At 36.9% G+C, this 18,075-nt stretch overlaps 1 long non-coding RNA gene across 1 annotated transcript; it reads right to left on the bottom strand.

The window, feature by feature from the left end:
* Positions 1–15,394: 15,394 nt before the first annotated feature.
* On the bottom strand, positions 15,395–16,303 carry LOC135135522 (uncharacterized). Its single transcript, XR_010281581.1, has 3 exons — positions 16,166–16,303; positions 15,729–16,098; positions 15,395–15,638 (listed from the first exon to the last, which is right to left on the bottom strand). It is a non-coding gene; the product is annotated as an uncharacterized LOC135135522 (long non-coding RNA).
* Between the last annotated feature and the right edge of the window lie 1,772 nt (positions 16,304–18,075).

An 18,075-nucleotide genomic window follows, 5' to 3' on the forward strand; every position in this document is an offset into this window, starting at 1 on the left:
GGACGAGTGCTGTAAGAAGTCGCCCAGACTGTTCGTCAAAAACTGGTTTCTCTTTCAATGTTAAGTATTTTCCAAATGCAATTAACACATCTTAAAGATAATAATAATGCATTAATGTAATGGTTAAAAATATGTGTTAAGTCAACAACAAGTCTAAAGAAAATACCGAATTGCCGATGCAGTATCTACCTGCTATTAACAAATGGTGCAAATCTAATGTGTTTTTTTTTTTTTTTTTGGTATGGATCTCCTCTTGCCTTTTATCTTCTTGTTCACCCCAACGTTATCGAGCTGCATAGTAAACAACCTTCTTTTCAACCCAGGGATTATTATAAGATATCTGTGGCCTCAACCTTTTCGAAATAGGCTGCTTTAATTTCAGGGCCTTGTAAGTACCCCACGACTGCAAATTCTCATTATCCTGTGAGTAAAAATTGGTAATACAATTTTGTTTAGTTAAAGGTTATTAATTATTTTTGTGTTTGCAATGGGTATTATTTCTGGAGTATTTGTCACGTCACGCATTAAATTTGTTTCCCCCAACGTTATCTACAACTCTGAATTAGGCATAATTATTATTGCAAGTACAACATACTGGCACAGTCTCAAGACATAGTTCAGGTAGATCTGGCAGTTGTACACAGGCATTGTCAGCAAGCATATTTACGTCGCCATTCTCCACATCAGTTAAATCATCAACCTAAAAATAAATAAAACAATGACGCTTAGGCCCGTTATTTCAATTCATAGTTAACTTATGGTTAACAGTTAACCTATAGTTAAATGCAAAGTTCCTTATTTCAATTGATGGTTATATTCAAACCTGAAGTTTACTCATAGTTAACTTTACCAGCACATGTAGTATGAGTTAACTGATAGTTTTCAATTATACTACGACAAGTTTTCAATTATACTACGACAGATGTCATATTTAATTTAAGAAATGAACGTCTACGAAGTAAATGCCTTCAGTGACGATGAGGAACTACCTCTGAGGAAAAGAAAAGTGGTTGGGGAAAGTTTAAACCATTTTGAAAAATGGGAGGAAAAGCGTTTTTTCAGCGTTTTCGCATATTGAAGCGAACAGTAGAAAATTTAATAGAAGAACACCGTTATAAGACATCCTACGGAGAGGTATGCGGGTTCTGACGTTCATTTTCTTTAAATTAATGATTTTCTTAATTAATAATTCAGCTGTTTCGTCGGCAGACCAAGTACTTGATTCTGCGGGGGTCGACCTTATTATTATCACAGCTTTAAAAGATAACTAAATACATTACTATCAGCTCCTCATTTTCACTATCAAAAAGCTGTGTTGAGCTAGAAATCACTTCTCCCAATAGTCCTTTGACAGTATTATCAACCTCAGAAATTTCCTGAAATTCTGCTTTACCTCCACCAGTTTTTCTTTTTCATTGTGTGAAAACTTGGCTTTCATCCATTTTTTAAGTTGTTATATTTTTGTTTTAAAATTTCAAAACTACGAAAATTTGTTGATGTATTCCTAGAATTAAATTCCGCTTCTATTTCTTGCCACGCCATAGGACAGCCCCGCTTCACTTATTTCAGTTACGTTCGTTTTTTCGATTAAACTAACTAATAAATTGCTCCTCTGTTCGTGCAAAGTTGGGTGTTTGATTATTTGATGTCTTTTGTGACAATCCTGATGTAGAAATTACAGCGTTGCCTTTCCAACTTTTATTAAACTCATGGTAACTAAACTAACAGTAGTAACATTTTCATTGAAATCGCGATTTGTTTTTTAACCACTAGTTAACTTGTGGTTAGAATTAACTAGTAGTTTTCAAAACTAGAGGTTCACAAGCGATTGAAATAACGGGCCTTACTAGTCAATGATGGGATGTAGGTATTTCACATTATCACCGTCCATTACACCATCAAACCTTTTTACAGTTTTTGAATTAATAATTTTTAGTATACATTCAATAACTGGATCAAATTTATCTTGGCAAGAACTGTCACCATCAGTTCCCTTTTTATAGTTACGTTGCTCTGCAAACATCTTTCGAGTCTTCGTCTTAAGATTGTCATATTTGGTCCTCAGTTGGTCCACAATACGAGCTTGTAACGTTGCTGAGTTGTGTCCCTGCACAATACGGTTCCATGCTGCATCCTAATCAATATAAGAGCACACTTCATTTGAGTACAACCCAATTTTATAACAACAAACCTTTTCAGTATTAGTAACCTTATTTGTTGTTTTATTTTTGTTCTCAAATTATTTTTCATACTGGGATTTCGACTTATCCGGCAGTAAATTTTCTAACGTTTTTTGTGCAATTTGCCTAATTTTTGGTGGCGTTACTGATAAACTTTCTTCACTATTCATAGTTCAGCATTATACGTGACAATCAAACACAATAATGACGTTTTAATTTTGTTTACAGCCGCCTAAAATTATATTCCACAGAAATGTCACCAACCACGGTAAAATTCCACAGATTTAAAATTTTTATTTTTTAATCGATATAAATAGTACAAAGTGGGAAAATAGGAAAAATAGTATAAAACACTCGTTACAGAAGGTCCTTTAAGCACTCATTTGTTCCTCAACTTGCCGCTTTGCGGCTCGTTTCGAACTTTCACATTTATGCTTGAATAAATGTCTTCTGCAACTTGTATTTTAATATACTATTTTTATATTCTCGCTACATTAGATCATCGTAGATTTTTGCAACAACTGTGTTATATAATTGTTGGTAATTTTGAGTGTTTCTCCATTCGCAAAATTAAAAATTTGTTCTGGCTCATTAGTATGCGCTAAAAGTTCTTGCAAAGGTTTTTATAAGTCCACCGTCGGACAAGTGGTCGGTCTAAGTGAATCTTTCACTGGCATTTGTTGTATACTCTTGAAGATTTAACTTATGACAAATATAATCTGCAAGATGTTCTAACGCATCGTATTTGAGGTCTTCTATTTCTTCATTGACCTCGTCTTGTACAGTGGGTTCTGCCGGCCCTGCTAATGGAGAAAAACATGTTTCAGTAAGAAGTCGCTTCGCAATATTCTTTACTGGATGAGCTGGTGTATTGTCTTTTTCAGTGTTCCCATTTTCTGAAAGATACCCTTCATTTCAACCTACAATAGAATTCCGTAGCCTATATTTCAACTCTAATGGGTCGGGATGATCATGTACTCCTCCCTGAGCCCGTATTGCTGAAAAGAAGTTTTCGAGCACATCTTGGTTTAACCTGTATATTAATATGTATATATTTCAAATCGTGCTCGCAAATCTTCGTACATCTGTTTAATAGCTGAGTTTCTGAAAAGCATTTCTGCAGAATGTATTATTAGTTTATTTGTCGATAATGTAAAGATTGTTTTACAATATAAAATAGAATCAGAACTGATGAATAACTTGTAGTCCAACTCGACCAGGTAGCCGCGACGATCTCTGCATGAATGTCTCTTCAGCAGCTGACAGGTGGCGGCAAGGCATTGGTGGGTAGGCAGCCCAACATACATTCGCTAATATCTAACACGTCCATCCTGACGGGAACTTCGCTCTCGAATTTGCCCTCCTAACGGGCCAGTTTCAAGTTGGATTTACAATTTCGCAAGTCCTCGTTGCCATGGAAGATGCAGTGACAGCAGTCGCGAGGACGAATCATATCGCGAATCACAACAACTGTCATCGAAATTACTATAGCAACGGCACTTGCGATTTCGCAAATCCAACTTGAAATTACCCCCTAACTCTACAACAGATTAAGTTTTCTATAGCCACCAACAGACATCTACAACACGCAGACGCTAATTTTAATATTCCGTCCGATGCCTAAAGCACACATACGTTCTTCACTTGACATTCCATCGGTTGACTAAAGCATGTATTATTGGTATAGTTAGTATGGAGATGGAAGTTATGGGGAAGAAGTTTAAATCCATAAAATACCATCTTTGAACGATTTATTATCGTAATATGAAATAATGCTTTTTTAGATACAAATAAGAAACAATTATTTAAATTAAAACTATATTTAACAATGTATGTAACTTCGAATTTAATTAACAGGTAAACACTGACATACATACCTAATACAAATAATTAGCAACAATGAATACAAAATATAATTCCCTCTTCAGACAACATCCACCATATGAGTATTATTCGCATCTTCTAGGAATTCATTATCTTCAAAATAGTCCATCACTGGATCTTGTGTTTCCATGTTTTCAAATGATTCCCAAACGTCCAAATACTATGGGTCAGGTTCATCTTCCGTAGGGGTATTAGCAATAAGCAACGATATTTGGGCTTCAGGGAACAAAACGTTGGCCATTGAATTTTGAAACGGACTGAGGTGTGACCTCAGGGTTGAAATTCTAGGATCAGAGCTAATAAGATTATTCCGAATATCCTCGTTCGTTGCTGTTCGTGACATTTTTCTTGCTATGAACTCTCTGGAATGACGGAAAACTTTGTTTAGAGCTTGTTGGACCTTCTCGGAGAATTTCCCAATCGGAAGGATGAAATGTTCTAATATTTTTTCCCCATGTATCAGCACTTTATGTACAGTAGGGAGGCATGTAATACCACCCATAGTGCTCAACATAAAGTTCAGCAGTTTCATTCCTCAAAATTTACGGGTTCTTTGGTTCAGTGGGACTTTCTAAGATTAAGAACAACTCGCGGTTCGTTTTGATCATTGTAAGTAGGTAGGTATTCGTAGGAACGATAATAGAACTTTTCACGGCCAAGAACGGAATTTAACTAGATGTTTAAACCATCGTTTTTATCATGGTTTTTAATACCTAACTAATCTCTGACGCTCGAAGCGACTTCTTCAAACATGAAGAACAGACGAAATGGGACTGAGTGGACTGTATTTCTCTCAATACATATTAATGGTAAGACCTGTGAATCCCGTTTTTTGGAGAACTCTGGAGCTTTTTTCTAGTACATTTTTTTTTGGAATAAAGCAGCATACCGGCTACTAAGTGTTCCAATATTTTTTTTTACATTTTTTTATCACACATAATTTACTCCAACACTGGAAGAAATAATCCACAAAAAGAAAGCTGTACATTTTGTACCAACATGATACTCAAAACAGCCAATTTTGACGTAGTTTTGGCTACCGATTTTTTCTAACGGAAGAACTACGTATATTTGACACTTAAACATTGTTTTTATAGTGATCTCCAACCAAGTTAAATGCATTGCAAAGCCATGGTGAATGCTTAAAATTTTGACCCATGTCGCGGTTTTTACGTTATTCGTCCCACTGTGCGGCTCTGTAATTTCGTAATCCAAAAGGTACCAGAGAACGGGCGTGGATTTAACGAGCGGTGCTACCGATGACGAAATTCGACGGTTTCAAGCGTTTTTGACGGATTACACGATAGTCATATACAACAGACGTAACGGTCGCGATGTAAAATTCCAAGGTCCGGTCGCTCCGGAGTATATTGTTCTGATAATGAGGATCGAAGACACATTTGATTATATTACTACATTTAGTACGATGAATTTTAAGTCCTCGCGCTGCCTCTGCATCATCAAAAGTGTTCTTACATAGTGTTCCCAGATGGTCAATGGATAGAATGGCAGAATGGACTGCAACATACCTTGCCAATTTACCTTCTGCAAATGCTGTTTTTCAAGAGGCTTTTTTGAAATCCAGCTTTGTTTGGCGAAATGATTGAGCAAACGGAGCTGCTGCTTTGGCATATTTCCCAATTTTCAAATGATTGTTGATGACCGTTAATTTTGCATTTAAACCATTTTTACAATATATGCACCATGCTCTTGTTGGATCCCCATCGACCGGTAGTAGCCAATTGGCATACTGGGGTAATTTTGTCCACGCAGTTCTAAATTTCTGCCGGTACTGGGATGGCATTACGGCTTACGGCTAATAAATGTTAAAAGAACTAGAATAAAATTAATTCGGCGCATAGCAAAGTACCTGGACATAGTGAAATCATAGATCTTATAACTACTGGATGGAGCATTTCGCATTCGAGCGTTAATAAGCATTGAAGTCAAGATGTTACCACGTGACAAGGGTTTATTCTGGCGTGATATTCAAATGTCTATTTTGCTTGCCATTGAAAAAAGACAAATTTTAGCTTTAAAATTCGAGGATACATAATGCTGTTTAGCGTGAATTATTAAGTGGCACATTGTCCTTAAAATCCTGGAAAACGGCTTCAGGAAGCTTCTCCATTTCCGTTGCCACAAATCGGCAAAAAGCGTCTATGTCAGGTCGCATAGTCCCCTTCTCTGGTTCAGACAACAACCTACTAATGTTTTCCAAAGAGTTACACACTCTGTCGTCGACTTTCCTTTTTTTAACTGATAGTCTTGAAGACGGTAGTAGTTTTTGTGAATGTGGACGTCCCACCTGTGAAGATGATAACGAAGAACTTGTCGAGGGACCTGAACCTTCAGTGGTCACAGAAATTGGTGACACAACACCAACGTCTGGCAATTCTTCGTCTCGGGCTGATGATGTTTGAGGCATTGGTAGTGCCACAAATGTAGGTGAAGGAGAACCTATGTTAGTTGTAGTAGATGGTGACACCAGGCCGGCATCTGACCATTCCTGGTCTGAAATTGAATCGTCAATTTCAATTTGCAGCCATTGTGAAGCAGTCATCTCCTGGCTCACTTCCTGGCTACCTTCTTCACTTTGTTGGTTTACTGACAGCACATACGAAATAGTTTTTCTGGGCCGTGAGACTTCTTCTAAAAATCGGAGAACGTCAAATAAGGGCCACTTTTGTACGTACTTTGCTCTGGCACCACTTTTTTCCAGTTTTGCCATGTTTTTTTAATGCGAAAATATTTTTCACGCATACTTTTGAATAGCTGTTGTGCGTCATCACCTGTTAACAAAATTAATACGTTAAAAATGTATTTAATTAATAGTTGAAATAACTCACCAGAAATACCAAACTGAGCTCCTATTTGATTCTTTTTTTTTTTTAGTTCGTGGTTTTTGACATTTTTTTGCAATGTTGTTAGAAAATGAATTTACTTTTATTAGATCTATCTACCACACTTCGCAATTTGAGAAAACACGATGACGTTCGACAGCTCGTCAACAGACGTTGTTTTTATTGCATTGCGCATGCTCAAAAATGACGGGACTGCCCAATACGTGTTAATTTTGGCTACAAATTTCACGTATTGCGAATGTTCAAATTTGGTTACCGCAACGCTTTAATTTTGTGTTGAAATTATGTGTACAAATTATCTCATTGTGAATGCTACTTAATAAGGGTGTTTGAATGTTCGACAGATAGGTTCGGTCGTGGAGAGGTGGAAGCCGGTGAAGAAAGAGTTTAGAAAATTCTAGAAACTGCGAGAGAAAGGAGCATAGGGCAGGTAGACGATAGGACGTATTTACATTTGTACAGAGATTATAAATTATAAACATCTGATCGACCTAAGTGCATTCATAAATTATTATTTATGAATGCGCTTAGGTCGATCAGATGATTTTGTGGGAACGGTTGTTCCTACAGTGTCAATTTGTAATAGTCACACTATTGTTGTTCTATTATTCTAAATGACGAAATCGGTCTAGTTCATTCTTTAGTCGTTGTTTCCCTTTTGTTTGACGTCGATAAGTCGATGCGACAAATTTTTCAAATTTGCATATCCAGTTTTCCACCAAACCGATTCTCCACAAGCCAATCATATTTTGTATACCAATTGAGACTGGACGCCCTGTTTTTTGTTTTTCTCTTTGAATTAATGTTAAACTTAGATCTGGACATGGACGTTCGCTTTGCTTTAACAATGTCACTTGTATTTCGAACAGTGGAGATTACCTGAGTATCAGATGGGCCTACTTCCATGGTCATTATTATTTAATTACAAATAAAATTAATCGGAGTATCCACAATCCACTAGTTAACCAAGTATCGAACTTGTTAACGACAACGACTGAAATTTAAAATTTATGCACACTGCAAAATGCAAAACGCACGTGCAGGTTGATCTATGATGTGGACTGAGCTAAGAAGGAGAACCAATCAGATAAGAGCTGCGGCCGGCCTCAAAACTATCTGTCCTAAAGCATTTGATTTCCATAGTAAGCGGCTAGGAGGATAGAATTTTAGGAGAAGCGACTGTGTATGCGCTGTACGTAAAGTGTTGACGCCAGTTACTTTCCGCATGTTTTGGCGGCCCGCTAGAGGCGCTGCGTGATCGGCACCCGACTTTCAAACAGCCTAAATAGGTAATTCAAAGAAAAAAGTAAATTAAATTCTACTAATATACATAATATCAACAGAAATCAATTGAAATTGAGAAAGAGTGCAGCAGATCCATCTATATTATTTTTTTACTCATATAAAATGTAGATGAGTAATACTAGAGGTTTATTGATTACTACTTAACAAATATTTCTTTTAACTTTTAATGTATCAAAATTATCAATTAATTATCAATTATTAATCAAAAGACTTACCTTGTTGTTGCATTTTTTGCTGGTGTGTACCTGTGTGAAGAAAAAAATATATCTTCTTTTGAAATGAAATAAATTTTTAGGAAATTCATTTATTCTTGCAGTAGACATACAAATTACAAAACATGGTACAGTTTTGGACGTTGAATTTCGGGCAGACTCATTATTCAGCTAGCACATACTCTAAATCGTGTCGGTAGTTTCCGTTTGTTTTTTTTTAATTTTTGTTAGATAGCTGGGGCAATTGGGAAAAATTGTGGGTACCGAGTTATGTTTCAATTTTGGATTAACATACGGAATCACTACCTATTAAAACAAACTTAGTGATGAAACTGCTAGGTGCCACAAATAACAATAAAGGTGGATTTATACACATCAATTTAGCATTCAAGATTTAATTTAGTCTAAAATTTACTGTATCAGTACGACTTTAGATAAAAAAAAATAACTTAAAATTCACCAATAATACAAAACCCTCAATTTTCACGTGCGTTCTCTTCAAAAAAATAAAAAAAATATTCGTTAAATTATATTTTAAATGTTATATTGGTTTGCATAAATTCACCCTAAGACATTGTTCATGAACTCACCGAGCCTGATTGCCATTCTCTCAAGATACAATCCGATGTGAAATGTTTCTCACATAAAACATCTTGAACTGACAATTGCCTATCAGCCCGGGGAATATTATGTTGCCATTTCTTTAATAATTCTGGATCTTTAGGGGCACGGAACAAACTACATTTTTCGTTATTACTTTTGTAGCCACTTCTACAGTTTGGTGCGAAACATTTATTGTTTTTGGGGCTCATCTTCAAAATATAACCTATAAAAATCGGACTGTACTCATCATTTGCGTTGACTACTCACGTTACACTATATGCTGTTAGCTTTGTATATGATAACTATTGTTTATATGGTTAAATAGCAGCTCAACAATCGTTTTTTTCATAAAAATTAACACAAATACACGTACCAACTACGTTAAAGTCGGGTGCCGCTGTACCACTAGCGCCGCGGAAACTCAGCGGCACAATGTGAACTACGTAGTCCCTTCTCCTATTTATTTATCCTCCTAGTAAGCGGTAGCGGTAATACTATGCGTTGTAAAAACTTCGAGGCTCCTAGTCCCACATTTTGATCAACCCGTGAGGCCGGCCTAAACGCATGACAACACATGATTGGTTAGAATAACGCTGCGCCTTTATTTTGTGGTTGGCATAGAAAGTTCAATTGTCGCGCTAATTTTAAATTTCCTATACTAATATATATATATTCCTATTTCCTCGAGTCATCATATTACATTTTCATTTGTGATCGCAATAATCCCATTGACAAAACTGGAAATCGACGATTTAGAACTCCAAAGCATCTTTCAATTGTATTTCTGATGACTACTGACGACACTTCCTCTTGAATTAAAATTTTTAATTATTTTACAAATTGTTGCGAGAGACGGATTGGCCTAATAGGGGACTGTATTGAAAATAAATCCCTTACAATTTGCATGCTACTACTAGCTTGGTACCAGTGCAGCATTTGAATTTTTTCTTCTGTTGAATACATTGTGTGCTAACAGTTTTTACATTTATTAGAAGACATTTCAAAGTATTCTACTTTTTTAAACGATGGAGTTGTTGGTTGCATTACCGTTGCAATTGACTGCGTCGTTTTAAAAGTGAACATAGGCCAATGTTCAGTTAAAAAAAATCCCGGTATAAAACACATTGCTCTCGCTTTCTCCTAACTGACGGTTGTCCCGTTCTCCCTTTCTTGCGTCCAACTTATAGTAGCTGACTCAGGGTTTTCGTCACAACAATGATAGCACTCGCCGAAACGTGGATATATCCCGACCAGGGAGCTGTAATATGCCCTATCTGAAGGTCTGGGTCACACACTGCTTGGACATTAACAGAAAAAATCCTTTTTGGCACCTATAAGAGTACCATCTGTTGCTCCTATTACACACGGAAATCCTCCAATTTAGAAAAATTTTTTGGTATTTTTTGCAATGTAGCACAACAGCCTTTAATCCCAGTTTTTCCAGAGAGTCCCCAATTAATTTTTGTAATGCTCCTGTTGCATAAGATCTCAGACAAATGAGGAGTTGTTTTCTACTGTTAACAGCCCTGTTACGATTTGTTAAGGGATTTAAGTGATCTCCAATTCGATTAAAAATTTCCGTTACGCTATTTTTTTAAAACACATACCTTTGCTTCAATATCATCGTATCTATCAAAAGGATCGGGTGCGTCTCGAAAAATTCGGGGTCTTCCAAGGACACGACCATCGGAATGGGCGACGTTAACATTAAAGATACGGACACTTTGCAGTAAACTACAATTTGCAGGTGTTGCAAAAAAAATCCATGTGTATTTAAAGTTACCCAAATAACATTTAACTGAATTTCTTTTTTGTATTTATTTTCGTTTTTTATTAGTCGAATTCCTGTACAACTGGCAGCTGTCAAACTTTATTTATTGCTTTACTGATAATAATAAACTAATCGTCAGTCAAAATACGTTTTGATGCTATTCATGCCCTTGATTAACGTTTGTGCAACGGATTATTGGTAATTTCCGTATTATAATGAAACTACTACTTTAATAGGCGAACGGGGAATTGGAAGGTCTCACGATTCCATTTGAAATTAAATCATTAAATAATTCACGGACATCACCCTTTTCTTTTTCGGAAAGTCGGTACGGTCTGCTGACTATTGGTTTACTATCAGTCAAGGTCAATTTCATTTCAATATTAGGCATAGTTTTTAAATCACTCGGACTATCTGAAAAGCAATCTCCAAATTTTGAAATTAAGTTCGAAGTTTGGGCGGTAACGGGCTTCCCAGTGATGCCCACCGAGATAACGTTGACGCCTGTTGATGGCAACATTGGAGAGTTAGCATAGTTTCATTCTGCGTAAAATCTTGTCCAATAATAATTAGGTCGACATCACGAAGACAAAAATCGACAACATAGATATCGAGTTCCATAGAGATGTTCTCGACCTCAATCCGACCCTGTAATTTTGATCTTGTGATTATTTCACCGCCACCGAAAGCATTTAATGTCACCTGATCCGTGAGCGGAATCGTCTGCAAACTCCGCTTACGTACCAGGTTATCAGTAATAACTGACACCTCGCTACCTAGATTAATAAACGGTGGCAATTGGAATTGTCCGTTTAATGTGTATAGATCTCTATACACTCCCTATAATTTCAATTTTTTCCAAGTACCGACCTTTGCTTTCCAAAGAAAGCGATTAAGCATAGTCACTCAAATTTATATCTTATAACAATAAATCAATATTCAATTTTATTTAATTCACGGTTTTTATCAATCGTGTCTGATCTGAATGTGTTGTGGAATTTGAATAATGTTTATATGTGATTGTAGTTATTTCTTTGCAATGTTCGATTGTGCAACACATTGTTGTTGCTTTTTGGCATGCAATATTGTCTTTATTATACTTGACTATAAGATTCTTTCTATATCACGATGCGCGGCTCTGGCATCAGCTGCTCGCATTTGGATCTGACTGAATAGCATCGAAACTAATTTGCTTTTGTGAGAAAAAAATAAAAATGGACATCACGCAGCAAAGATTCTACGCATTCGGTAGCGCTTTTGCATGGGAGCTTTCAAGCATGTGCTGTTTTGTTGGTCAGACCAGGAACATGATGTTCTGCAGATCTTCGCTGAGTTGAGTTGTGGATAACTAAGTATACCTCATCCATGTTAATCTTTCATTATCCACTCTTCCATAGGTTGCACAGTCTCCATTTTGCTGCCTGATGTATTGACATTGTGAATTTGGAAAAAAATGTACATCATTTCCATGTATTCTATCGTTGCAATAGAAGTTATGAAATGGTAATTCCAAACACTGTACGACTACATAAGTATTTGTTCCGAACATTTTTTTACAACGTGACAGTAATCAAAGCTCAGAAACGGGGATGTTGGGTTCTGTAGGATGGTCTATATGTGTTGTCAGATTTCCATTTCTAAGCATCGTGAAGAGAGCACCGTTTAATTGAAACGACGACAATACGAATAGTAACGAAACCACATTCATGCAACAGTCATAGAACGTAGAGTGTGAGTTTGTACATATCACGAATTGTTATCTGCTTATGGAAGTAGTGTGCTACTGGTATTGTTTATTTCATACTTAATCCGCGTAGTACAAAATACAACATCTTATTTACTATTGCTCCCTTGGCAATTGGAGTTTCTTCTTGTCTTTTAACCCATAAAGCTTATCTTCTGCTCTGTTGTAATTTAATTTTGGCTTAAGTGCTTGTCTTCAATTAAAATCTTGCACACCTTACCAGTCGGTGATAAAATTTGCGGTTATCTAGAAGTCTATTTTTAATGATGATGCCGCACATCCTTTTGAACCAAGTCGAAAAACACCCGAACTCCATTTAAGATGGCAGTGGATAGAGAACTGCAGCTGCTAGGCAGAACTCGTGGACTTGTTCACCCAGTGCAAATCTTCTTTTAAGGAAAATATCCGTGAGGTATCCAACGAAGTGTTCAGCTCTGCGCCCATAGCGGGACAGTCCTCTTCTCACGTCTCTCCAGGTCCGCTCGATGTTCTGAGTGTGAACTTTTGAATCCGTCGGGTTTACAAAGTTGATGGATTGGTTGACACTCAAGTGCTGAAAGCCCTCTTCCTTCAGCGTGTTATACACCCTCCAGCGGTCAGATACAACAACAGTACCAGGATGTATCCACACACGAATAACCCCCAGTAATGTTGGCAAAAATCCACTGGCCTTCAATTCGGCGTCCGCGATTATATTTGTGTCTCTCAAATTTAGCATCATTTATTTCCATTATAACGCCAGGACGTTTGATCTTCATGGAGTTTGACAGGGCCCAGTTGACACACACTTCCCTGAAAAAGAACGACCAATCTACAAGCGTTGTCGAGCTCCAACCCAGTCCTAACTGTGTCAATTCCTGCCTGGGGAACCCAGTAATACACCACATACCTATAAAATAGGTGATATCCTCCAGAGGTAGGTGGCTTTGCTCGAAAAGGATGTCCACACGATAACTTCTCTTAAAGCTGCACTTCGACTTCTTCTGTGCAGAACCGTCAGTGTACTGCACTAGGGCACATGTGTGGAAGTAGCTATTGATATTGAGCTCAACTTCTACTCCACACGTTGGACAGTTGCGGAACCCCGTTGTTGTGCGAAACGAGAAGATCCACAACCCGCCTCTGATCCTCACAACTCACCGCCAGTTGTCGTAGCGAATTCGAACAACCGTCACACGCCATTTTCAACAATTAATAAAATTGATATATCTCATTAAGAAGCCTTGGCGGCTTCCGCAGAAACAAATGGCGGGTTATGTCTTTGATGTAATTTTTATTGTTATAAAAAATATATATAAAATTGTGGAAGCAATCCGACTAATAAGTTTATGGTATACTACAACACTGCCAGGATGTATTCACTCATGGATAACTCCCAGTAATGTTGGTGCGTCCGGATTGAGTACAGGCACTACGAAAACGTTCTTGGTTGTGCGGTCGAAACCGCCAAAAATCCAATCGCAGACGCCGAATTGAAGATTCGGCGTCTGCGATTATATTTATGTTTTCCTGGAGTTTGACAGGGCCCAGTTAACACACGCTTCCCTGCAGAAGGACGACCGACCAATCTACAACCGTTGTCGAGATCCAGTCCAGTTTTAACACATTCGTTGCCACCTTTTAGGAACAATCAGCCCCAAGGGGCAGATCAGTTTTTGAACTAATTTTCAAAATTTTGTAGAAATATGTAAACATATGAACAAGTAATTGTACTGAACAAAAAAAAACAAGCTTTAGAAATTTTGGAAAAATAACTCGGCCGAGCATTACTGACACTGGGAATGAAAACTGCATACCCCATGTCGCCTAACGCGCAGGAGCGTGTTATTTTAGAAATTAGTTTGCTTCAACATTTCATATGAATAATGAAAGAAACAAAAATTAACAAAAACATATCCAGTATCTTATATTGCAAAAAGGAAACTCTAAAAGCAACTTCAAATAATCAAAAATTCGAAACATAAATAGAAAAAGGGGTCTATTCTGTAACCGTCCCGTTAAAATTTAGAGGCCTTTAAAATTTTAGCGGCCCTTAAAATTGATTTGGTATTCACCAACTTCAAAACCTGTTAAAATTTAACAGATTCCTTTAAAATCGCCCTCTAAAATGAAAAATTTTAGAGGGGTCGGAACAATCACCTTTAAATTTTAGCGGCCATAAGTTTTTGACGTTTAGCGTATTCGAAATTTTTATATTTAGTAAAAAACACCTTTAAAACGCTCATAAAATGGCTTTTTTCGATATTGCCGGAGAAATATTGGTGGATGAATTTATTGAAGATGAGGAAAGGTAAATAATTATATTTTTGCATAAATATCTACATTATTATACTCCTATTTGGTTTCAAAATTCTACAGAGCTGAATTTAGGCTTCATCAGAGATTAATTAGAGATATGAATAATCCATTCCAACTTCCTAACAAAACATTCAAAACAATCTTCCGATTTAATAAAGATGTCACAAGAGTAATAATTGATATGATTAGACCTTATCTACAGCAAGGACCAAGAATTACAGCTGTACCACTAGAATTGAAGTTCCTTGCAAGCCTCCACTTTTATGCTACTGGCGGGTATCAACTAACTAGTGCCCATGATTATAATTTTGCAATAAGCCAACCTACAATGAGTCGCTGCTTGGATCAAGTGACAAATGTGATTTACGACCATTTACTAACTAATTGGATAAAATTTCCCCAAACTCAAAATGCAAAGAATAAAGTTGTAGAAGGGTTCATGGACAAATTTAACATGCCAAGATGTTTGGGTGTTATTGATTGCACCCATATTGCAATTATATCACCACCAGAAAATTATCCAGCCATACTTCTGTAGGAAAGGATATTATAGTATAAATTGCCAAATAATTGTGGACAGCGATTATAATATATTAAACATGAACGCTCGCTTCCCTGGTTCTACTCACGATTCAGCTATATGGCAAGCTTCACATGTCAAAGCTATTATGGAAAATCAGTATATTCAAGGCTCTAATTTATTTATAATTGGAGACTCTGGATACCCTTTACAGCCCTTTCTATTAACTCCATTTGAAAATGCTCCAGAAAACACACCTGAAAGTAATTATAATCACCACCTTGTAAGAACTAGAAATATTATTGAAAAATTGAATGGAGTACTAAAATCAAGGTTTCGGTGCTTACTTAAACATCGTGTATTGAATTATGATCCCATAAAAGCTGGTAAAATTATTTATAGCTGCGGAGTGCTACACAACATAGCACGCTTTTACAAAGATGAACTGCCTGATGAAGAAATCTTCGAAGAAGTTGATCAACACAACGACGATAACAATATTCCAGTCAACATTGTACATCAAGGGAATTGGCATATGAGAGGAGAAGTAGTACGAAACGAAATTGTTCATTATTTTAACAATAATAACTAGTTCATTTCTCCCTCGATTCTCTTTCCATGTGAATATACACTGTTGTAAGATGATCACAGAAAAGTTATAATCCTTGGAACCTTAGATATACGTACATAGCATCAATAGCTCAGTAATTCACAGGTCTTGAAAACAAAACGTGGAACAATCAGTTTTATTATTCGTTTAACACATACTCAAGCCTCATCTTACAAATAATCCTGTCCCATGTTGAATTGAAAGATAACTTTGTAGTTTTATTGGATAGTCAGTATTACTACGGCTTAATTTCCTTATCTTCTGTTAATACTTTTCAATGAAATAATCAAATTTAATGTCGGTTTCAACAAACACACAATTTACCACTGGAAACTGGAGGCGCCTGCGCCCAGCCCAGACCTACGCCTGTCCCATATGTTTAAAAACAGACAAGATAATTTCTGCACGCAAGCTTACTGTCCAAAAGTAATTCTACGCAGTCGCAAATTTGAAAATAAGACATTTTTCAAATTTAAAATAAAAATTTATTAAACAAAACATCACATTTTTTTCCCAACGTTGTTAATAGCCCTAGCTAAGTTATTTAATGCTCTTGCAATTGCAAAATTTGACTTAGCTAGAGTCACTAAATGCCTATCGTGGGCCTCGAGAGCAGTATGTGCTCGCGCTTTCGATCTTTTTCGTTTTCTGGAGGCTGTCGGCGTCTTAGGCTCAGGTGTCGTCTCAGGTTCCTAAGAAAACATTGTATGAATGATTAACATAATATTTGAGTACAACGTTTATACCGTAGCGATGACCACAGGAATGTCGTCTAAATTAAAGCCCTCCTCTTCTATTGGTGGTGAAGGAGGGTCTAATACCTGAGCAGCTTCGGGGGTAACTTCTTCACAACTACCGTGAGCCTCCACTAAATCAACCCCCTCAATGGTTATTTTAGATATTAACGCCAACAGCCTTTCCTCCAATTCACTCAGGGGCTTCACAGAGGGACCACCCCCCGTACCTGTGAAGCCGTATTTAATCTCCCGAGCCCTGCGTTTCACATTTGTTTTCATCTCACTCACGGTCTAGGTATGATTAAAATGAAAAGTATTAACTAGAATCTTGTGTTTGTAGAAATGCCACTTACATCTTTCCATTGACGAATGGTTTTGGGGGGACCAATCTTATTGAGCTCGTTCGCGAGCGTCTCCCATTGTTTATTAATTTTTGGGAGATGGACTGGATTAATTTTACCCCCGAAAAGAACACTGTTGTCTTCTAGATAGCTGATTATAAAATTTTTCTGGATTTTTGTCGTTCGCGGTGAACGTGACATTTTGAGCGATTTCGAACTAACAAATGGCGCGCAAATAAAAACCCTAAATCACCCCAGGGTAACAATGGGGTGATGCAATGTTGCCAAATATTATGCGTCATATTTTAGAGGATACCTCTAAAGAAATTTATTTTTAACGGACCGCTTCAAAATGTTGTTACAGAATAGTGCATCTGCTAAATATTTTTAGCGGGCATCTAAAATTTTAACTTTTAGAGGACTTTAAAATTTAACAGATGGGTTACAGAATAGACCCCAAAATCTATTATTCGTGTGTAAGGGTTGCACAATCGAGGCAGTTGCCTGGTAAACCTGGAGATTTCTGGCAGACGTGTGTTGTATCCGTGCGCTTATTCTTTTTGTAGCACGTCTTACATGCGTTTCTCTTTATTTTTCCCAGACGAGGTTTTCTCCTCACGCTTGACCAAATAATGTGCATCAAGTTTTGGCTGATTTTCTTGGACTACAGTTTGTGTTGGTAGCATTTTGCGTATTACCGCAATTCTAAAATCGTATAAGTTCATTTTTTTACCCGAGTATTTATTGTAAAGACCGTGATCATTTATTAGCATCATTTGAAGAATATGAATGAAAACTTTAGTTGTCCACCTTATAGTCTTTCGTTCACACGGATAATATGATAATAATTGATCTTGCAATGGTTTCGCCTCGCTTTAATTTTTTTGTTTGACTTCAGTTGGACAGTCTTTTCGGTCTATGCGGACTGTGCCTGTGCAATGAGTGATTTGCTTCAGCAACGTTTTGGCAAGAGCCGGACTATTATGAAAGTTGTCCATGTATAAAG

The sequence above is a fragment of the Zophobas morio genome, unplaced genomic scaffold (assembly GCF_036711695.1).
Source record: "Zophobas morio isolate AGI-343-1 ecotype UQ-CSIRO unplaced genomic scaffold, CSIRO_AGI_Zmor_V1 ptg000024l, whole genome shotgun sequence".
NCBI lineage: Eukaryota > Metazoa > Arthropoda > Insecta > Coleoptera > Tenebrionidae > Zophobas > Zophobas morio.